Below are 24131 nucleotides of genomic sequence, written 5' to 3'. Positions count from 1 at the left end.
AATAAGACGCATGAAACTTTTATGTCTGGCATCATTTTTCTCAAGATGAACCATGTCAAACAAACACTGCTCTTACCTAATCATGTTGTTTTATTGCTTACCCCTCTCAAACTCTTTGTATACTTATTGTGTATTGATTATATGAATTTTCATCAGGTAATGAGCATTACTTTCACTAGTATATAACTGCCACTGTGTCATTACTTTACTATTGTTCCATAAAATGCATTCCACTAAATTATCAACTTTTAAATGACTATGTCCTCTATTAGAAATGTTTTTAATTGTGTAACCTGTACTCTTCAATGTTATCAGCAGAAATAGTAATTCTCTGTTCTAATTTTAGTTCAAGACTGGTTTTATCTATTAGATCAAAATTGAGTTTTAGCATAGGTTCACCTTCAGTAAGGTAACTAAACATCCACGCCTATTTACTATTCCACTGTGTGGATACCAAGAATGATACAAAATTATTTTGAACTGAAAATGTATTTGTCTTTGTCATGAAAGGGGATACTGCCAGCCCAGCTATCTGGAATTTTGTAAATAATTGTGTTATTTGTGAATATTAACATGATTCATATAATATGTTTGTGTTACAACTGTATTAGAGCTGTAGGTCATATAAGATGGTTTGTACAGACGTGTGCTGAAGAGGTATTTTACAAAGTGCTGTTTGAAATGTATCCACAGTGTACCCTATTGGAATAGAACAGAAATGTACATTTGTAACTGTTTAAATGTATATATTTTAATAGGGGAAACTGGAGTACTGAAGGTTAACTTGTAAAACTTCAGAAAATATCTGAAATGAAATTACTTTATAGCTAGGCCATTAAAAATATATTGTTTTTCAGTTTCAGTGCAACAAGGTGACACAATATCTAAAACTAAGGAGCTTTCTGTATTGTCTTGGAAGTGTTTTATTGTCTTATGACTTCCACCATTTGCCAAAGATCTGAGGAAAAGCTCTTGCCTATATATTTTCACAGGTGGATGCAAAATACTGCTAACTTTCAGCAGTAGCGATTTACCTGGGATAGAGTCAGACAAAAAGAAATGATGACATTCTGCACGCTATCCCAGCAGTAATATTTGAGATATTAATTTAAGAACTCTCTGAGAGGGATAGCATTCTGTATTCTGCCTCAGACCTGACAACAACTAAGGAAGATCCATTCACCACACATTTGCTTTGCTCTGAGTACGTAAGTCTAGGGAACAGTATAATTCTCTTAGATATAGTCAGAAATATAGGAAAGCTTAATTTGGATGATTTTCTTTATTTATTTGAGACTGTCCTGCAATGCTCTTTTAAATATTTCCTGTGATTTTGAACTCTGATGTCACTGTACATATATACTGAATATTTTCTAGTTCTTTTATTTATTATTATTAAATATATTTAAACATTTCATTCTGGCTGATCTTTGTAGAGATATTTAAGTTCTGAGAGTACCTGCATATTTATTTGGTGATGCTGTGGGCCACTTCTAATAGCCTTGCTCTTGGTCAAACTACCATTTGTATTAATAGTGACATTACACAGTAAGATTGGACAACCATTAAGAGCCTTAGAGTAGCTGATAAGGAGCTGGCTGGTGGCAGTGAAAACTACCTTATAGTCTAGGCAAAAGGGGGGATAGCTAGTAAACCTGTGCCAGCCTTACACAGGTGTTTGTGTGTATAAATCAAACCTCAAAGTGTGTGTGTGTGCGTGTGTGTGTGTGTGTGTGTGTGTCAGCTACTTGGGCAGGGACACGAAGCACTGCTTGGACAGAGAGGGTGCTGGAGGTCTTGGCTTGGCCACTCAGCTGAGATCTCAACTCCGTAGCTATGCCAGTGGGGAGTCTTATTGGGGATCTGGAGAAAGAGGGAGAAACCAGCCCAGGACTGAATGTCTTCTCTGTGTGCTCTTAAGGGAAATTGAACTTGATGCAGACAGCTGAATCTGGAAATACTGTGTGTGTACCTTGTCATCCTGTCAATGTACATCTCCCACTAGTGCCAGTGGTGTGGATTGAGGCTCCTTGATTACTGGTCCAGTGGTGGGGCAGCATATTTATTTGTTGACAGTGGTGCAATATCCACATATTATGATTCGGTGGTGTGGATATTGAACTCCTGTAGCCTATAAACAGTGGTCACTAAAGAAGGTGTTTGTACTCTCAGCCAGCCACAGTGAACATTCAGAGTTTCATATCACAATAGTTTTATTTATTTTTTTGTTAGCTTAGTTAGTCAAGGACAGCAGGCAAGGATGTCAGCAGAGGAGTATGGCAAGCTGACAAGGTGCCAGTTGGCTGAGATGTGCCAAGCCAAAGGACTGGGGCATGCCAACCTGGCTAAAGCAGACATTACTGCAGCCTTAGTCACAGCTGCATCACAAACCAAGAACCAGGAGGACAACCAGACTGGCCTTGGGGGGGTACTTGACAAATCTTTGAACGCTCAAAATTTCGAACGTTACATGGTCGAGACCAAACGTTCAAAATTTTGAATGTTCAAAGATAGACTTTCAATGGTGCCATATGGTGCAGATAGGGAGAATTTCCCTTTTCTGCACTGAAGTGCATTCTCGGAGTTGGTATATTTAAGTAGGGGGGTGTGGGGTGTGCAGGGGGGCTTGCCCCTGCCTACGCTGTTAAACTGTTTTTTTCTTTTTTTACTTTTTTTGATTTGATGTTCGAACATCCAAATGTTTGTCATATCAGACCTGCTGGCTTGTCTTTGGAAGCAATGTGAGGTGAAGCACCTAAAGACCACCTCTACTATTTCCAGACTAATGGTCTTGTGGAGAGGTCAAACTCTCCACTAAAGACCATGCTGCAGGCATTTGCAGACCAGTTTAAGATGGAGTGGAACAAATATTTACCACATCTGTTGTTTGCTTACAGAGAGGTGTCCAAGGAATCTACAAGTTTTTCACCCTTTGAGTTACTGTATGGGCATAAAGTGTGGGGACCTCTAGATTTGATTTGCAATGAATGGAAGGGTGAGTGTGAATCCCACAAGGAGTCTCTTGTGGCTTATGTCCTAAACCTCAGGAGAAGGGGCCAGGAGAACCTGGCAGAAGCCCAGCAGCAAAAAAAGGTCTGGTATGACAGGAATGCTCACGCTCGGGAATATACTGTGAGGCAGCAGTCTATGGTTCTCATTCCTGTCAGACACAACAAGCTGCAGGCAGCTAGGGGATGAATCCTTCAAAGTGGTATGGAAGGTCAGTGATGTTAACTACATGGTAGAACTGCTAGGCAGGAGGCAGGGGCATAAATTATACCATGTTAACATGATGAAACCTTACCATGATAGAGATGCCCTTGTGCTGAATGTTTGCAGTGGATGGCAAGAGGAGTCTGAGGGGGATCTGGTGACTGATGATCTCAGTGAGGCTCAGACTGACACCTCAGTGGAAGGGGCAGCAATGTCCCAGCAGCTATTCCCTACTCAGGTTTGAGAACTCTGAGCAGTGTTACAGGAGTGTGAGGACATGTTCACCAGGAAACCAGGGTGCACCCACCTGGTGCAGCACCAGGTGGATACAGGACCCCAAAGGCCTATTAGGCAGGCCCCTTACAGGGTGCCTGAGAGAGTCAAACAGACTCTAAAGGAGGAGATACAAGAGATAGGTTCATAGGTTCATAGGTAGGTACTAGGCTATTGGCCCTAGGGCCAATATAAGCCTAGCCAAAGGTACCCTGGCTTTTGCCACCCAAGAAAATTATTTTTCTGTGCCACTGTCGAGCAGAGCCACAGAAGTGATCCCCGGAGTGAATTTCCTATCTCCCATCCAATCATCAAGATTTTTCTTGAAGAGTGCTAATGAGGAGCTTTGTTTGATATAGATAGGTAGTTTGTTCCAGAGTATGGGAACATACTCAACACATACATACATACATAATCATACAACAGAGATGTTGGAACTAGAGGTAATTCAAGAGTCCAACAGTCACTGGGCCTCCCCAGTGGTGCTGATGCCAAAGAAGTATGGCAGCACCAGGTTCTGTGTGGACTACAGGAAATTAAATAGTCACACAGAGTTGGATGCTTACCCCATGCCTAGGATAAATGAGGCCATAGAGCAGCTGGGTGGGGCTAAGTATCTTACCACCACTGATCTTACCAAGGGTTACTGCCAGGTGCCCTTGATCTCAGTGCTAGAGAGAGGTCAGCCATTGTGACTCCTTTTAGCTTGTATGAGTTCACAAAGATGCCTTTTGGGATGAAAAATGCCCCAGTGGAAGGAGCAAGAGGGTTTGCCCTTGTTTACCTAGATGATATTGCCATCTACAGCCATTTCTGGCAAGAGCACCTTCAACATGTCATGGAGGTGCTGGGCAGACTACAGAGGGCAGGGTTAACCATTAAGCCCAGCAAATGTCAGGTGGGTATGGCAGAAGTCTCCTACCTGAGACATAGAGTGGGGAGTGGTAAGATCAGTATAGAACCTGCCAAAGTGGAAGCCATTCAGGCATGCCCTGCATCTATTACCAAAAAGCAGGTGAGGGCATTCTTAGGGACAGTACGGTACTACAGATAGTTCGCCTCCAGTTCCCCAGTTATCGTACCATAGCTGCTCTCCTCACAGGCCGACAAGGAAAAACAAGCCAGATAAGGTAGTGTGGAACCCAACATGTGGGCAGACATTCCAGGAGCTTAAAGAAGCTTTGGGAGGACCCCCTGTGTTAGCCAGTCCAGATTACAGCAAAGAAATTGTTGTGCAAGTGGATGCTTTAAACCATGGGGTGGGGGGCTATACTTAGCCAGATTTATTCAGAGGTAGAAGAGCACCCAGTGGTTTATCTCAGTCATAGGCTTCAACCCAGGGAGGAATGCTATGCAGCTGTAGAAAAGGAATGTCTAGCCATAGTGTGGGCACTGCAGTAGTTATGGATCACAATCCCCTAACACGGTTACAACAAGCCAGCCAGCAAAACGCCAAGTTGCTAGGATGGAGCCTAGGATTGCAAGCATATGTCACCAGATCTCCCTCAGACTCCTCCTGCAATCCACTGCAAACATTCAGCACAAGGGTCTCCCTATCATGGTAAGGTTTCATCATGTTAACATGGTACAATTTGTGCTTCTGCCTCCTGCCTAGCAGTTCTACCATGTAGTTAACATCACTTACCTTCTTTACCACCTTGGACAGTCCCTCCCAAACTGCTTGCAGCTTGCTGTGTCTGACAGGAATGAGAACCATTACCTGCTGCCCTACAGCATGCTCTCTTGCTTGAGCATTCCTGTCATATCATACATTTTTGTGTTGTTGGGCTTCTGCCAGGTTCTCCTGGGCCAAGCCCATGAGTTCCCTAAACCTTGTCCTCAGGATTAGGACATATGCCAAAATAGACTCCTTGTGAGATTCACACTCACTCTTCCACTCATCATAAATTAAATCTAGAGGTCCTTTCACCCTATGCCCATACAGCAGCTCAAAGGGTGAAAACCCTGTGGATTCCTGGGGAACCTCTCTGTAAGCAAACAGCAGATAGGGAAAATATTTGTCCCACACCCTCTTAAACTGGTCTGCAAATGCCCATAGCATGGACTTGATTGTAGAGTTTAACCTCTCAACAAGACCATTAGTCTAGGGGTGATAGGGAGTGGTCTTCAGGTGCTTCACCCCACAGTACTTCCACAGACAAGCCAGCAGGTCTGACATGAAATTAGTACCTCTGTCAGTCAGTATTTCTTTTGAGAAACCTACCCTGCTGATAATCTCTAACAAAGAATTTGCCACCATTTCTACCTCAATGGAGAACAGAGCCACTGCCTCAGGGTATCTTGTAGCATAATCTGCTACCACTAGGATATACCTTTTCCCTGTGGAACTTGGGGTACTCAGAGGCCCCACAATATCCATAGCTACCCTCTGAAATGGCTTCTCAATCACAGGCAAAGGCATTAAAGGAGCTTTCAACTTGTCTCCTGCCTTGCCTACTTTTTGGCACTGCTCACATGTCCGGCAGTACCCTGTTACATCTCTGGAAATTCCAGGCCAATAGAAGTTCTGCATAATATGTCACTTTGTACATTTTATGCCCATATGACCTGAAAAGGGAATATCATGGGCTATGGCTAGATGGGCCAGATGATAGGCTCTAGGGACTACCAACTGCTGTATCCTCTCACCTTCTACCCCTCCCTCAGGGGTCCACTCTATATACAGTAACTCTTTGTCCCAGTATACAGATCCCCCTTCACTTGAGAATCAGGTGCCTCACTAGCTACCTGCCTCAGACCTTGTAATGTAGGGTCTGAGAGCTGAGCCTGTCTCAACTCTCTTTTTGTAACCCTTCCCAGCTCCCCTTCCACAGGAAGTCTGGTATCCTCTGACAGCAGTGCCTCACTGTCAGCCTGGGTACTATTACTCACCTCTACCTTTGCAGTCACTCTGTCTAAGGGAACATCAGTACCCATAAGCAGCTGTAGCTCAACTTCAGTCTCACTGCTACAGAGTAGCTCCCTCCCTGAAGTAGCCACCTCATCAGTGCTAGCTGCAAGTATGCAGTATGTCTAGGTCTCCCCCAGGCTACCAGACCCACATGCTTGTCTCCAAGCCTTACTGCGTGTAACTGCACAAACACATGGTACTGCCTTATCAAAATCATTCCCTATTAGGACATCTGCAGGGATATCCTCAAATACACCTACTTGCTGGCTTCCTTTTCCACCCTCCCAGTCAAGGTAAACCCTAGCCAACGTTATTTGGAATGTGGTCCCTCCTAAAGCTCTGACTGGAGTAGACTACCCAGGCAAGTAGTGCTCCTCTGTAACTATTGCAGGCTTTACAATGGTTCTGGACATGTGCCCGGATTAGTGGATTCCCCTGCTACTGGCAAATTCTGTTGGGGCAGTCTGGGCTGCCCACCATGAGTTCCTTTAGACCCATGAGCAGTACTGTGGTCCCTTTCCTGTGCAGTAATCCCCTGCTTGCTAGGTATAGGCCTCCCTTGTTCCCCAACTCATCTGAAGTAGCACATTATCTATCCGCTAACCAGATCCTCAATTCCTCAGGCATAGTGCTAAGGGCTTGTTCCCTCATGAAAAGGTCTGCCAGCCCTTCAAAACTGGTGATCTGACATACACTCACCCACCTATGAAAATAAGTGCTTAGTTCAACAACATATTCACATACACGTTCTTCTGCCTTGCATCTATACTCACAAAACGTTTTACCTATAAGTTTCAGGTGTTAGCTTAAAAAATTCTAACAGGCAATTCTTAACAGCAGTATAATCAAAAAAATTGTGATCAGAAAGGTTAGACAACGCAGTTACAGCTTTACTATGGAGTAAGGGGGGTCAGGAAACATACCCAGTGCCTTTGGTCAACATTATACTGTTTACATACCCTCTCAAACATATGAATGAAACTATCAAAATGATCCCCCTCTGTAAATTGTGGAAGAAATGTACTGACCTTTTGTGCTTCTGGGGTCCAGTTACTCCCTTCCCCATTACCTGCATGACTCTGGTGAAGAGTCCGCATCTCCTTTTCATGCTGCCTCTGCCTTTCCTTCTCCTCAGCTTCCAGGCATAGCGGTTTCTCATTCTCCTCAGCCTGTAGACATCTCAGTCTCTCTGCTGCTTCTGTTTCCAAATGCCTGGCCTCCAACTGATGTCTCTTTAGCTGCAGATGGATTTTTAAGTCATTGGCAGAAAGGTTGAGCTGTCCATTCTCTGAGTGCTGTTCTTCTCCACGCCCAGTCTAATCACCCTCCTGACTGCTGTTTTCTGATGTAGCTGTGACCAAAGCTGCAATCATGTCTGCCTTAGTCAGGTTTCCATGCACCCGTCCCTTAGCCTGGCATATCTTAGCCAACTGGCTCCTTGACAGCATGCCATACTCCTCTGCTGACATGCTTGCCTGCTCTCCCTGACTAACTAAGCTAACAAAAGAAATAAAACAATTGTGATCTGAACTCTAAATATTCACTACATGGCTGATTTAGAGTACAAAAACACCTTCAGTGATCACTGTACACAAGCTACAGGAATTCACTATCCCACCACTGCCACCAATTAATATGTGGTGTGGATATCCCACCACTGCCAACCAATTAATATGTGATGCCCGTGCACTGGCCCAATAATCAATGAGCCTGAGTCCTCACCACTAACATCAGTGAGGGGCATCCATAGTGGAAGGATAACAAGTACACACACAGTAAAGTACAATTTCCCTTAAGAGCACACAGAGATCACAGTCAGTCTGGGGTTGTTTTCTCCCTTTCTCTCTATATCCCCAATAAGACTCCCCAGTGGCACAGCTATAGGGTCCAGATCTCAGCCTAGTGGTCAAGCTAAAACCTCCAGCACCCTTTCTGTCCAACTAGTACTTCTTGTCCCTGCCCAAGTAGCTTACACACACACACTCTAAAATATGAGTTATATACAAACACAAAGACACTCCTTGGGAAGGCTGGCAAAGGTTCTCCAGCTATGCCCCTTCCTGCCAGTATATAAGGTAGTACCAGCTGCCAACCACTAATATCAGTTACCAATAAGGCCCTTACCAAAGGGTGTCCAATTATACTGTGCAGTATTATTATCCAAATAGTAAGTGGATGAACAGCAAGGCTTATTTGGAATGGCTTTGTACAGTATCACTGTATACATGCAATGTAGTCTAGAGGTTAAATTACCTCTACACAAAACAGCCTCATTTGAAAGACTTTTAAATTACTAGTCTCCCACCCAGACACAAGTGCTCTTCAGCAATTGAATTCTGCTTACTGAGCACACTCAAGCAACTCTGCAGTCTGTGGCTACCACCCCACCCATACAGTCTAAGTAGGAATCAGTACTGCAAAACTAAACAAGGATATTCATTTTGAGTCTGACGAGCAGGAGGACACTCAAGCAATGCTGCAGTCTGCGGCTACCACCCCACCCATACAGTCTAAGAAGGAATCAGTACTATAGAACTAAACAAGGATATTCATTTTGAGCCTGAATGGCAGGGTCAGTCCACCCAAGCATTCTACTTGTATGTATTATGATAGTGAATCTTTAACAATAGCAGTGTTACTTAGTAGTTCTTAGCTTGCTAATGAAAGTGACTGTTGTAGCCTTGTGCCCTCCCCCCAGCTAGTGCAGTAATCTTAACTGTCCAATAGATAGTAGACACTTAATTCAGACCCTTCCTATTCTCTGTGATTAAATTAACCCTCAAGCAGCCCTCTCAGTGCTGTCTGCCTTAGTTTGTGTCACTTGAGCCCCACCTGTGTATTTGCATCTCTATACATTTCCCTTCATTGCTACTGTATCTCCCTAATGTAATCTGTGCACAAACTGGCTACTAATAAGCAAGTCAATGTAAAGACACACTCCTAACCTTAATAAACTTTGCTTTCTCTTCTCTCCTTCACTTTACAGGTAGAGTTTGAATTATTACTCACCCCTTCTGAGGTCTTCACTCATTGATTTCCACTGCTTGCCTCTCTGGTTTGGCTGATTTCTTTGCATTGCACCTGGTTTACACCCCTTGTGCTATAGCCCTCCCTCAATACTAAGTCTATATTAGATTCCTGCTGTGCATGGAGCCATCTTTAAATTACTAGTCTCCTACCAGGACATAGGTGCTCTTCAGCAATTTAATTCTGCTTGTTGGTAAGCCATTAGACCTCTGCTCTGGAATTTGTTAAAGTGTTCAGATTTGTAAAGTAACACTTACTTTTTGCTGCACATTACTTTTGTCCTGGTGGGCTCAGCCCCGCTCCATTCACACTCACTAACGCTTGGGCTCTCTCCGCTCCCCTACCCTACCCCCAATTCCCACCCACCCCAACTATCTCTACATTTATACTAATCCCAACCACAGCCACACCTCAACCTCACATCACCTCCACCAATCATAGCTCCTCAAGTCAGATCATATTACACCAGACCCACTTGTTACACCATACAATACTCCCAACCACTCACATTCCCTCTAGGCATTATTACATCATCCCACACTACTTACCCATCCACATATGCTGCAACCCTATAATTCTTATCCACGCCTCCACCTAGAACCAACTTAAACTTTATAACCATGACTATCACACAATTAAGTCTAGTCTGTCTTCGACTACTGTTTCTGTCTGGAGTAAAAACTGTATTGGAGCAAGTACTTCCTCCGGTGAAACTGCAGCCAAAGTGTTTCCAAATAGACAAGCTGCTATTACTGATTTTCTTTCAGCCTCCATTCCTGCATAGAGACTTGGGAATTCTTTCCTGCCTGCTCAATAAGGACCCCTTACTCTTAGACTCAGCCAGCTCATCTGCAGCCTAAAGAAACCTACTGTCCTATTTTAAATTCCCTGTTACCAAAGGAAATAAGGAACTTTCAGCCTCCATTCCTGCATAGAGACTTTGGAATCCTTTCCTGCCTGCTCAATAAGGACCCCTTACTCTTAGACTCAGCCAGCTCATCTGCAGCCTAAAGAAACCTACTGTCCTATTTTAAATTCCCTGTTACCAAAGGAAATAAGGAAGTACATTTTTACCCTAGAACTACTGTTAAACTTCATTTTTCTCATAACCTACTGGTGTATGTAATCACGCCACCAAGGCAGGTACCCAGCAGCCAAACCCCTCCCTACCTGACAGGTAACTACTCTCCCCACCTTAGGATCTATTACTTGAGCCATCTGTTCTTGCTATCTCTATACCACAGGGCTTTGCTGTATTATACCTGTTGGCCACTAGTTGGCACCCTAATCTCGGCCTGTGTGGTCATCTATTTTCCCTACTCCCCTGTATTGGATTCCAGACTACCTTTCACTTAATTTGCTGTACTAGACTGCTCCTAAGGTTGTCCCTTGCTACTTATCTACTGTCCTCCAATTTCCTCTCTACTATCCCTTAACAATTATACAGCTGAGCTATCTTACCCCACTCTCCCGGAACTCCCAAGGGCTCCTCAAGAGTCTACTGCTTACTGATTGTCTCTGGAATTTCTTCTTTTACCTGTTCTAATCCGCTCCGTTCACCCTGCGGGCTCACTCCGCTCCCCTACCCTACCCCCAATCCCCACCCACCCCCAGTGTTCCTACACTTATTCTAGCCATAAGTCCCCTCCCACTTTTCTCATCCAATCCACTCACATCTCCTCACTATCCCCTCCCCTCCCATCCACCAATACTTTCTCAACCCTCCCCCTTCCCAAACCTTAAATCACTGTATATACTTCTATACACCTCCCTCCTACTCTGTCATACTCTCCTACATCCACCTACTTCCTCAACACCTAATCCCCAACTATTAATTTATATCTAAACCTTACCATGCCCTTTCACACCCTTCTCATCCCTTCCCTTAGCATACTACTTCTAATAACACTATACCATGCCACCTCCTATACCTCCTACAAACTACCCACTTCTTTCCTATCCCCTCATCACACCACCATCTCCCCTAACACTAATCATCACTCTACCATATTTCACTTTTACTCAATATCCCCACTCTTGTTCATACAAACCCACTTCCCTTCTCCAAACTAAATCTCCTATCCTCCTCAATGAAACATCATAGTCTCAAAGCATTATTGTACCTCCCACAAAACTCCAGGAGTAAATCCAAACCCCTGCTCTCATTCCCCTTTGACTACCTATGCCTAGCAGGAGACATACACCCCAACCCAGGACCTACTAGCAGCAGCAATCCAACTCCCTCCATTACCACCCATATTACCAACTCTAAATACCTCAAGCTCCTGACCATCAATACCCAAAGTCTAAGAAAGAAAATAGCCCACTTTCACGCTTGGCTATACCATACCCAACCTGACATAGTAGCCCTCTCTGAGACATGGCTAAAACCCAGTACCAGAGCTCTGAAATCATACCCCCATGGTTTCAAGCGCTTAGACATGACCGCCTAAAAAAGAAGGGTGGAGGAGTAGCCTTAATCTACTCTAGCCTTCTGTCCATTACTTCCCTACCAAAATCCTATTCCTCAGTTCAACAACGCTGAACTAGTCATAGGAAACCTCAAACTAAATAACCATAAAAGTATTTGTGTTATAGCCCTCTATATCCCCCTGGAAACAATACAAATACACTTGAGGAAATCCTTCTTTGGGCCTCATCTAATATCAGCCTTGAGACTTACATCCTAGGAGATATAAACATTGACTGGACAAGATCACTGATGTATGGTGCTCCCTTACTAACCAATCTATCTTCCTCCAACTCTTCTAAACTGGAAACCTGCTACAATAAAATCTCAAAGTTTGCAACTTCATCCAAATACTCTACTCACCACTGTATACCTCTCCACCAGCTGCAATAGCTAGAACTTCCCAATTACCTGCACTAACTCCAACTCTGTACAGCCCACAAGCTTATTTTCAAACCTAATACATGTCCAGCACTTGCTAACATCTTACCTTCATACATCCCTCACAGACCCCTAAGACCTGCCCACCAAAGCCTAATCTCCATGTATAAACCAAATCAGCCCAGTGGGCAGCTACTTCTATCCTTTACCTTAGCCAAAAAATGGAACTCTCTCCCTCCATCTCTACGAATCTCTGAAAACTTTGAACACTTCAAAACGCAGCTCCATTCCTACCTCTCCCATAGCTGGAAGTGCAACTGCTCTCTACCTACCTAACTTCCTTAACTCATGATCACTTTTGTTACATTCAAAGTCCCATTGTTTCCTTACTTACCAGGGATCTATCCCTTGACAACTACTCTCAGATCACTATCTGACATTTCTAACCTATGAACAAATCCTACTCTATACTACTGTTCTCAACCTACAAACATGTACATATGTATTATATATTGTATATATGCTGCAGTTTAACTGTTCTGAGTTTGCTATTTAAAACCTACAAGTTGTTACTGCACCTTTTTGCTACTGTGTATTGTATTTTGTTAACTTTGAATTATCTAGCTTTTCTTTGTACTATGTAGTCTGAATTATGTAGTTTATACTTTGTACTATGGAGCTTTTCTCCCCAGGCCTCCACTGAAAAAAGGCTCTTTGAGCCCAGTGGACCTCCCCGGTCACCAAAATGGAAATAAATAAATAAATACATTTATAACTCCACATGTTATCACTCTAGCAATATCCCTAAACTTAGTAGCGCAACACTATATTATGCACTCTCATATGTAGACACCGCACATTATAATAATATCTGCCCACAATTGTTTAAGAGCTACATAACTGACCAATTCAAAACTAAACAGATATGCTCTCATTCTTTCTCCAAAAAACACAATACTTTCCTGCACTCACCTCTCGATCATCTGTATTACCATTTCAACACCAGGTTCACCATAAGTGGGAACATCCAGCACAGCCCAGGCCCAAATCCATCCTGTCCAATGCAAACTTCTCCAACCCAATTATCAGAACAAAATACCCCCACTATCTTCATCCCTGGGCAAATCAACAGCAGCAAAACCAATCATCTCTTAATGCTAAATATTTATATTAGAAGTATCAAAAATAAAATACCTGAACTCTAGGCCACAATAGCATACTACTCCCCAGACATAGTTGCTTTAACAGAAACCTGGCTAAATAAAAAGATAACTAACTCAGAAGTTCTTCCTACCGGCTACTATATCATTAGACAAAACAGACCACTTCGTAAAGGGGGTGGAACTGCCTTACTGTACAAGTCCAACTTAACTTTACATCAAATACCAAACTCCTACCCCTCCCTCAATAATTGGGACATACTTATCTCACAACTTCAACTTCACCCTAAAAAGATCATCACCATGATTGTGAACTGTATTCCACCTGGTAATACACCTGCTAGCCTTGAAGATTTCTTATCCTGGTTTTCTTCCACATACTCACAAGAAACCCTTATTCTGGAGGATTTCAACCTAGATTGGTTCACCTGTATATCAGAATCACCAAGTAATCTAATAAATCTCCATGGCTACCAGCAGCTAGCCCAAATTCCAACTAGATGTGATAAAAAATCTAAAAGGGAATCCATCCTTGACTGGGTCCTAACTAACAACCCCATATTGTACCCCCACAAAGGCAGTCTCCCAGGTACCTTAAGTGACCACAACATAATATACCTTTTATGTAGTAGAACAAGCCTATATAAAACCACTAACTATAAATCCACTATTAACAGAAAAAATTTCTCTCCTGAGGTCCTCAATATTCTACTCTATAACTGTGACTGGACACCCCTAAAAACCCTCCCACTTGACCAGGCTGTAGCATATTTCAACAAAACATTTCTACCACATCTAGACACTGTTGCTCCATTGTGCAAAATCAAGGTTAGAACCTCTACAAAACCCTGGCTTGGTAAAGAAACCAAACAAACCCTCAAGCCCAGAGACACTCCCTGGCTTTACTATCAAAAAAAACAAAGAAACACAAAGCCTAACTAGGTACCAAGAACTGCGCAACCATGCAAAAAATGCATTAGGCTGGACAAAAAAAATCCTACTACATGATATTACAAACTAAATACCAACAAAACTGGGTCTATATTGAATTCTCGAAAGCGGACAATGTGGAATCTTACATTGTCGACACGAGAAAAGCGAAACTGCAGAACATCGAAGAAGTAAACGGAAATCACCGTAAGGGGAGATTTCCATTTACTTTAATGTAGTGCGGTCTCGGAGATGGTATATTTAAGTAGTAGGGGTGCTTGCCCCCCTGCCTACACCATTTAGTTTTTTTTTTTTTTTTTTTTTTTTTTTTTTTTTGGAACATTCGATGTTTTAACAGTTCGATCACTAATGGTCGACCTTTAGTGATTCAAACTGTAAACCAATGTAAAAATGTAAACCAGCTGCTAAAACCCACCCAAAAGGCTACCCCCAAACCAACCAGCCCTGACACTAAAGTTCCCATCGAAACACAATTCAACTCCCACTTTGTGAACTCAGTTCTTTCCTAAGTATCACAGGACAGTTCCAACCTCACTATCCCCCCCCAACACAAATAATACTAATACTAGCTTTACCCTTAAAACAGTTTCCACCACCTCAATCAAAAGCATGCTCGCCAAACTAAAAAATTCAACAGCAGCCGACCTACTCCCCAGGTATTTCTTGAAACTCACAGCAGATGCTATTGCTATCCCATTCTCCACTCTCATAAACAGATCAGTTGTTGAAAACTATGTGCCCAAACTCTGGAAAACATCCTATGTTACACCCATACATAAAGGTGGGACCTCCACTGAACTTAATAACTATAGATCCATTGCTCTACTGTCCCCCCAGGCCAAAATCCTAGAAAAATGCATCAATACGCAGGTGCTAAAATATCTCCTAGACAACAACATCCTGTCACCTACTCAACATGGTTTCAGACCTGCCCATAGTACTACTACAGCTGTCCTCTACTTCACAGACACAATAAACCGTCTCAAAAATGAAGGCCTGTAGGTGTCAACTTTTTTTTTTTGGATCTGTCCAAAGCATTTGACACAGTCTCACATGAAATCCTCCTAAACAAACTAAACCACTATCACCTATCAAATTCCACTCTTACCTGGTTACAAAGCTACTTAACTGACAGGTACCGGGCTGTAAAATGGGAAAATTCTCTGTCTCCTCAGCTGCCCATAACTATAGAAGTCCCACAGGGTTCTATCTTAGGACCACTACTGTTCACAATTTTCACAAATGACCTCCATATCTCCACACAACATGCATCTATCATTCAGTATGCAGATGACACTACCTTAATCTGTGCTGCACAAAATATTCCCACCCTTCTGCAAACAACCCAACTAGCATTCTCTGACAATGAAAACTACCTTACCAAAGCCCAGCTTATCCTTAATCCAAAGAAAACTCAGCTTATGATTATAACCAGTTCTAACAGAAACACTGATAACAGTCAATTCATTATCTACTCCGCAAATGCTACTCCAATCGCTCCAGTGGCACAGGCTAAGCTATAGGGAATAACCATAGACTCCCATCTAAAATTTGATAGTCATCTTTATTTATTTTTTATTTTCATTTTACATTTGTTAACCGAGAAAGTCCGACTGGATACAGTTCCATTTTCAGCGGAGGCCCGGGGAGAAAAGCTCCAAATGTACAAAAACAAGTGTAAATACAGTGAAATTAGTACAGTGAGTTATCACAAAATTGAGATTTAACAATATGTACACACAGGTACATGTTTTTCTCATGTACACACAGCAATGGTTGGAAGCAAGTAGCTGAGAAAGAAATAGTTAAAGATTTCAACTGAAAAAGGAAAAAAATATATATTAAGGTGGTTATCATACATTGTGTAGTGTCTCAACTTAACTATTAAAAAAGTACATGCCAAACTGTGATCACTCTACCGTATCAAACTGTTTATTACCAACAACACAAGATTAGCCATTGCTCACTTCCAGCTTCTATCCACCCTACTCTATGCATCTCCCATTCTGACTAATCTCAACAAAACTGAAATAAGCAAAATGGAAGCCTACTATAACAGAATTGCCCACTTTGCTGCAAATTGCTCATATAGAACTCATCACTGTATTGCTTTGAGCCAGCTCCACTGGCTTGAACTGCCAAATCTCCTAACCTACAATCAGCTCTGCCTCTGTCACTCTATCTGTTACCTCCCCAATAAGTGTCCTGCCCTCAAAAATCTAGTAGAACATCACTCAGCCAAAAGGCCTCGTAGATCATCAAGCAAACTACTACTAGAAGTCACCAACAGCTACAATAGCTTTGGAGATGCACTATACCATAGTTCAGTGGCTAAAATTTAGAACTCTCTCCCCACTAGCATACAAAACACATCATCCATAGCCTCCTTTAAAAACCTCATTAGGCAACATCTCAAACAAAGTTGGCAGTGCAATGACTGCTCCCCAGGCTAGTGAAAGCAGATAAGGCACATACTAAGCCTAGAGTACTTGATAACAGTTCTCACTCTTACTCACAAACTCTGGCTAATGTACAATGTATGTACTGTACTTATGTATGTATTCTGCCTATGTTCCAAATTTCAGCTGTACACCACAAAGCTATTAATTACCTTCATTTTTAAATTAATGTTTTCTTGTTTCTTCTCTCCACTGTAACTGTTGATGTGGTGCATACCACTGTAAAAACATGTCTATTGTAATTTGTGTGTATACTGATCATGTCTAAATATCTAAATGTATCTGTAATTATTTTTCTGTGTGGAACTTTTTTCCCCAGGCCTCTGCTCAAAAAGCGTCTTTTTGGCTCAGTCAGACACCCACCGGTTATCAAATGTAAAATAAATAATAAAAACACAAGACAATACTTCTTACTACACAGTGCTAGTCAAGAGTTCAGACATCACAGGAAAATGCTTAAAATGATACTGTAGAATAGTTCTGACATAAATATAGAAAACAGCTAGACTAAACTTACTATTTTTCTATATTTTCCTAAGATTAATCACAGTTCTAAATAAACTTAAATATAGAGCAAAAGCAGAGTACTAGTGAGTTGTTGACAGCTTTAGCCAAAATCCAAAATGCTCTCTGTCTCTCTCTGAGACAGTCTTTTAAATTGATAATACATCACTGCTGACTCATTTTAGATTACATCATTCTTCTCTGGTTCCCATGCTAACAGAAACTCAGAGTTTAACATATCTTTGATCTTGCACCTGATCAGGAAACCACTGCAATTATACACATTATATATGTAAAATCTAGCAACTAACTCTGGTCTTGAAACAATAGAAAGAATCTGCTGGTCCAGACATTATGGCTACAAGTTTGAGATCATACAGTCATGCAATCCTTGACTTATCAGCTTTCTTCCAGCAGAGTGCACTGTTGTTGCATTTTTGATGTTCAACATTTAGCACAGGTACCTGAGATAATTCCAGATACAACTGGCACCTGAGACAATGTCAGATCCAACAGGCACCTGAGCTAATACCAGATCCGGCAGGCACCTGAACCAAAACCAGATTGAACAGATGCCTGAGCCAATACTCGATCCAACAGGCACCTGAGCAAATACCAAATCCAAGAGGTACCTGAACAAATACCAAATCCAGCAAGCACCAGATCCCATAGGCACCTGAGCCAAAAGTCAAATTCTGGAAGTCTGAGCTTTAGTCAAGGATTTCCTCCACTTACCAATGGAGCTTTTTATCTGTATGATATCTTGAAAGCATTTATAGTCAAGAACTGAATTCAGATATAAATCTAGCTTTACTACCTTTAAATTGTTTTCAGCTTTGATAAAACTGAAGGACTATTTTACATCTACATAAATAATATTTCAATTGTACATAAAGGAGATACTTGAATCTGGCCTATTGCTGCAGTAGGAAGTTCCCTTCTGAAATGCTGGTGACTTGTAGCTGAGTAAGGTACTGGCTGCCAATATGTTGATGGGGTGAGGGGGGCTAAGAACTACACTCTGCATAGCTGTTTTTCTCCTAGGGAGAATGTGGATCTGTTCCCTGTCTGACTGTAGCTGCCATCTGTGGCTAAGCACTTTATGTTGGGTGAAAATAGCGAGGGGGTGCAGGTCATTTATCATTATCTGTCTTTTAATTTCTCCAAGTCTTTTGGGTTTCTAATACCATGATGGGAATGGACCTTATTCCTAAGTCAAAGTATGATTAAAGTTCATTAAATTAGTATTGTTTCAGTCTTTGATGTTAGCCAAAAGAGCTCTTCACAGCACCCGCAATGTGCCCAGTAATGACTGCTTCTGCAATTCGTACTGTGTTACATGAATTATTAACATATCTAAATGCGCTTGTAAATTCTTTTTTATAAGACCAGTTGCTGCTGCTGTTACTGGAACTGTCTGGGTAACTTTCTTCCACATGGGTCTCATTTCTGCCTGGAGATCCTGATATTTTATGACTTTGTGGCTCTCTGAATACAAGACACTGTCATTACTGGGTGTGGCAATTTCAATGATCAATGCTACTTTTGTCTTCTTTTCTTGGACCACTATATCTGGTTTTCTAGCATCTATCTTTTGAACTGTTGGTATTGTGTGATCCCATGTGATATAAACTTCATCATTTTCTACGATTCTTTGTGGCTCATGTTTTCAGCATTTTTCAGCCACTTCAATACCATAATATTTGCACAGTCTCCATTGTAACAGTTTTGCCACATTAGTATGCCTTTCAGTATACAGTCCCTCTGCCATTAGTGCATCGCAACCAGCAACCAGGTGTGTGACTGTTTCCAATTCAGTTTACAAAACCTACATCATATGTCTGTTTCTCCCACATGTTCAATGGATATTGTAAACCAGCGTGTATGTAGCCCACTGTCTTGGGCTGCCAATATTGACCTTTCATTTCTTGATATGAATTCACCTCTCCTTAACCATTCCTGCATTCATTCTTGATCAACCTGAGGATCTTCCAGAAGTTTTCTATACTTGCAACTATATTTATGCTTTTTCCACATTTCTTGCCTTCTCATCTAGTCCTTCACCTTATATTCTTTCTTTTGTTTTTTAGCACATTCAGTTGCTGCCTGTTTTTTATCCACTTCTGGTTTGATGTCCATTCCTGCTTGACGTCAATATGCTTCTGCTAAATTAAGCAGAGATGTCATCTTAGATTTATTCTCCTCATGTTTCAAAACTTTCACTGCATTTGGATCTTGTGAGGTCACTAGATATGTGTGGAGTCCCACGATTACAGATCTATACATGAAATCAATTTCAAGGAGGCCCATCCCTCCTTCAGAATGGGAATATATAATCTTGGTATGCACTGATTTTTATAAATCATTTGGTAAGCATGAAGCATCCTTCTTGTCTTAATATCCAGTCTTTCCAACAGTTTTTGAGGCCAGTCAATCACTCCAAAACTGTAAGTTAGGACAGGAAGAGTAAATTGATTTATAGCTTGGATCTTGTTCCTAGATTATCTGTAGTAGGGGTACACACATGGTAACATATGTATGCAATCCACACTGATGTCTTTGACTTCTGTGTGCGGGATGGGTTGGCCAAAAGAGATAAAATCTCCCCTACTGTCATGATGCGGGAGTAGCACAGCACCTCTATTTTCTCTTCTTCTTGCTGTGGAAATCAAGAGGAGATGCTGAGGCAAAGCAGCTGATGAATAATATGGAATTATGAAAGTGATTATGAAAAAATACAGTTCCTATTTCAAACAGACCAATCATAAATGAGGGCATACATGACACGCATGTAAGTATATTAGTATATGGGCTTTACGCTAGGATTTCTGACTCACAAAACTCTTATAAATAGAATAACATATACCAGTATCCATACTTCATTATCCTTTACTATTTACTTTCTTAATGAAATCTACCAGGTCAGCTATGATCTTTGAAAGACAAGTCTTTTTTTTTTACATTCACACAGTTTTGTTTGCAAACTTGTCTCCATTTAACATGAGACAGGGAACAGAGTGTATTTTGTTTTTCTTTTATCTTTGCTGCTTCATAATGAGAAATAACATACAGTATGGACTTGTTCTGGACCTTTGTGCAGGCATTGTTCTGGACCTGTGTGCAGCCTCGACCTCTTTTAGAGTAGCATCACGTATATATTCCTCGTACTGAAACCTAATGGCAGTGTGCTAATTGTAGGCCATGAAGGCTATGAGCTCTTTTTGATGGTTACCTAAAGCTTTTTGAGGGCTTCTTAAACTCTCTCTTTGTCTGATGTTATAACAGCTGAAGAATCACAGGCACTTTTGTTTTAATTGTGTATATCCTTTGTTGCAGCTATGCCTCATTTTATTTCATTTTATTTTAACTTTTTACTTGTAGAAGTAGAGATTTTAGCTGCCTTACACATTCACTGTCTCTGATGTCTTTTATTAGTAATAGTTAATCCCTTTTTGTAATATTAGCTGGTAACTTACACCAGTATTAACTAGTATCCTATAGTAGTATTAGCTGACATCTTGTAGACATATTACCAGTTATCCTACAACAGTATTAGTTAACATCTTAACATATGTCTTATAGCTACTAGCTATGCATAGTTGCATTAGCTGATGTCTTATAACAGTACTAACAAAATGCTTATAGTGGCATTAGCTGGTATCATAGTAGTGCTACCTGATGTCTTATAGCAGTATTAGCTAAAGTTTTATAGTTGTATTAGCTCATAAGATAGTATTAGCTGATGAAAACAAACACTGCAAGAAGTTAGTGCACCATTAGGTTCTCCCTTATTCTCCTGGTACCTCGGCCTTTCACCTTCAAGGGATAAATTTATTCCACATAGCCAGCACCTTAAATACACATACCATAATAGGTTCATTAACAATCAAATAATTAAATAATTCATTGATTAAGCAATCAATTGCCATAGTAATCCTCCAAAGAAACTGTTGCAAAAAAGAGTAAAATCCCATGACTGGAGGAACTCCCTCGTCAACCTCAGTAAGAAGCTGAGATCCCTCATAAAATCCTTCAAAGCTAGTTACGAAAACAAAATTGCCACTGACTCTAAAGACAGCCACAAAGCATTCTATAGCTATGTCAAGATTCTAAATGGGAACACTCAGATCTGCTCTGAGTTGCAGCATAATGGCACTAAATATACAGAACCAAATGATATTGCCAACATCCTAGCAGATAGGTTCAGTGCTAACTTTACCCCCCTCTCATCCCCTAGAGGGCCCATCTCTATACCTGAAGAATACAAAGTTCCTATAATCACGGCTGCACAGGTAAAAAACACACTCTCCAAAGCCAAGAACACAGCATCCATGGGACCTGACAATATCCCAGGCTGCGTTCTACATGAACTACAGAATGAACTGGCACCCTACCTAAGTACCATGTTCAATCATAGCCTCACCTCAGGCTTTGTACCCACTGAATGGCACACCGCGACAGTTATCCCACTCCACAAAGGGGGAGCCATGACGGACCCCGGGAACTACCGCCCCATTAGCCTGATGAGCCTGGTCTGCAAGGCCATGGAACGTATCATCATGGAACTCATAAACAAAGACATTGGTAATCTCCAAACTCTGGACCCTACACAGTTTGGATTTGTAAAAGGCAGATCATGTCTCCTAAACCTGATTGACTTCTTTGAAGCAGTCACCAAAGCCATAGATCAGGGTAAAATGGTTCACACAGCTTATCTAGATCTCACCAAGGCTTTCGACACCATCCCCCACTCTGGAATTATAGATAAGCTCACTAAACTAGGTATAAATCCCTATGTCACAAGATGGGTTGCCAACTAGCTCACGGACAGAACCCACACTGTGAAAGTAGCAGATTCCAAATCCGACATCAGACCAATGACAAGTGGAGTACCACAGGGTTCAGTCCTGGGTCCTCTCCTGTTTGGTATCTACTTCTCTGAAGTGCAGGCCAACACAGAAGGTCTTTATTAACAAAGTTTGCAGATGACTGCAAACTAGGAGCCATAATCGAAACTCCTAACAATGTGGACAAACTACAAAAGGGCCTCAATGAGACAGATACCTGGTGTCAAAGCCATGGCCTGAAGCTCAATGCCAAAAAGTGTATTGTCATCACCTTTGGTAAAAACTCTGTACCCATGAACTACCACATAGCTGGTAGTCTACTTAATGCTGAAAATGTGATAAAAGACCTTGGGACAAAGGTGGACAGTAGTCTCTCCTTTGATAATCACATCGCCACAGTGGTCAAGAAATCCTTCTACATGGCTCATCTCATCACAAAAGGATTCTCATCCAGAATAAAAGAGGTCATTGTTCCCCTCTACTCATCACTCATTAGACCCATTATAGAGTACAACGCCCCTTTTGGTATGTACCTCACAAGACATCTACAACAACTGGAAAGACCACAGAAATACCTCACAAAGAGGATTACTGACCTCAAACATATGCCCTATGCAGACCGTCTCAAAAAACTACAGTTTTACTCCATCGCATATCGCCTACTCAGGGGCGATCTCTGCCTAACATACAAAGCTATGTCAAACCCAGAGCTGTTGGACATGCTCCACTTAAAGAAATCCCAATCCCTCCGAGCTACACGCTCTAGGGACCTTAACCTTGTCACCACAATAAACAGAACATGCTGGAGGGATAGATTCCTGTCCCAGAGACTTCCCATACTCTGGAACAGACTACCTATCTATGTCAAACAGAGCTCCTCATTAGCACTCTTCAAGAAAAATCTTGATGATTGGATGGGAAATGGGAAATTCACCCCAGGGATCACTTCTGTTGCTCTGCTCGACAGGGGCACAGGAAAATAATTTTCTTGGGTGGCGAAAGCCAGGGTACATTTTTTGGCTAGGCTTGTATAGGCCCTAGGGCCGATAGCCTAGTACCTACCTATGAACCTATGAACCTAAGAATCCCACTGCTATTTCTGTTTAAATACATTATACAAATGTGGGTGTCCAACCTATATAAATATATTACATAAGATCTTTTCTTTTCTTTATACATATATAGGGGTCTAGGACTAATGTGCGAATGGCCGTTTCACCGAATCTGAAACAGCCGGGCATACTTACGTGAAAGTGCTTTTCACCAATGAAGCACTTTCACGGAAGTATGCCTGGAGGTAGAGGGAGTTGTGGGGGAGTGACTGTTGCGGAGGTCATACTACGATGCGGTTAAGGGAAGTTTTCCCATTTCCCCACTGTAGTGCGATCTTGGAGTGAGAATAATAAAGTAGGGGGGTGTGGTGGGGTGCAGGGGGGCTTGCCCCCCTGCATAAATGCATTTTTATTCTTTTTAGTGTTTTGTTTTTAATGCGCTTTAACAAAAGTGCTTTTTCGGTAAAAGCACTTTCGTTAAACTGTGTTCTGGTAAGTCGGATTTGGACTGTTGCACTTTCGTTCAATAGTCCTAGATCCATATATACACATAAACATGCACCCAAACTTTCCCCTAATAACATTGCCAGAACTCCAACCATCTTACATTTATTCTTGCATTTTTCCTTGAAAATGGGATTCTTGGAGGATTACCATGGTAATTGATTGCTTAATTAATTAATTAATTAATTAATTAATTAATTAATTAAATTTAAACCAATTTCAACATGTCTTTCTACAGTATTTGTTTACAATAGCCTCTCTTTTTCATAAACCTGAAGAATTATTAAGTTTCATCAGTTTTCAAAATTTTTTAACACAGTTTCAACACAGTTTTGTACACTGTTTCCTTACAGAATTGCTTGTGTATTTTCTTGGCAGC

At 41.6% G+C, this 24131-nt stretch overlaps 1 protein-coding gene across 1 annotated transcript in view; it reads left to right on the top strand.

Moving 5' to 3' along the window:
- LOC122787830 (solute carrier family 12 member 2-like) overlaps window positions 1-24131 on the top strand; it is a 1020929-nt gene that overhangs the window by 681385 nt on the left and 315413 nt on the right. The window lies entirely within an intron of this gene.

The sequence above is a fragment of the Protopterus annectens genome, chromosome 13.part0 (genome assembly GCF_019279795.1).
Source record: "Protopterus annectens isolate FY-2018-M chromosome 13.part0, PAN1.0, whole genome shotgun sequence".
Classification (NCBI taxonomy): domain Eukaryota; kingdom Metazoa; phylum Chordata; order Ceratodontiformes; family Protopteridae; genus Protopterus; species Protopterus annectens.
Note: the sequence above shows the minus strand (reverse complement) of the source record. Positions and strands in the feature narration are given on the sequence as shown.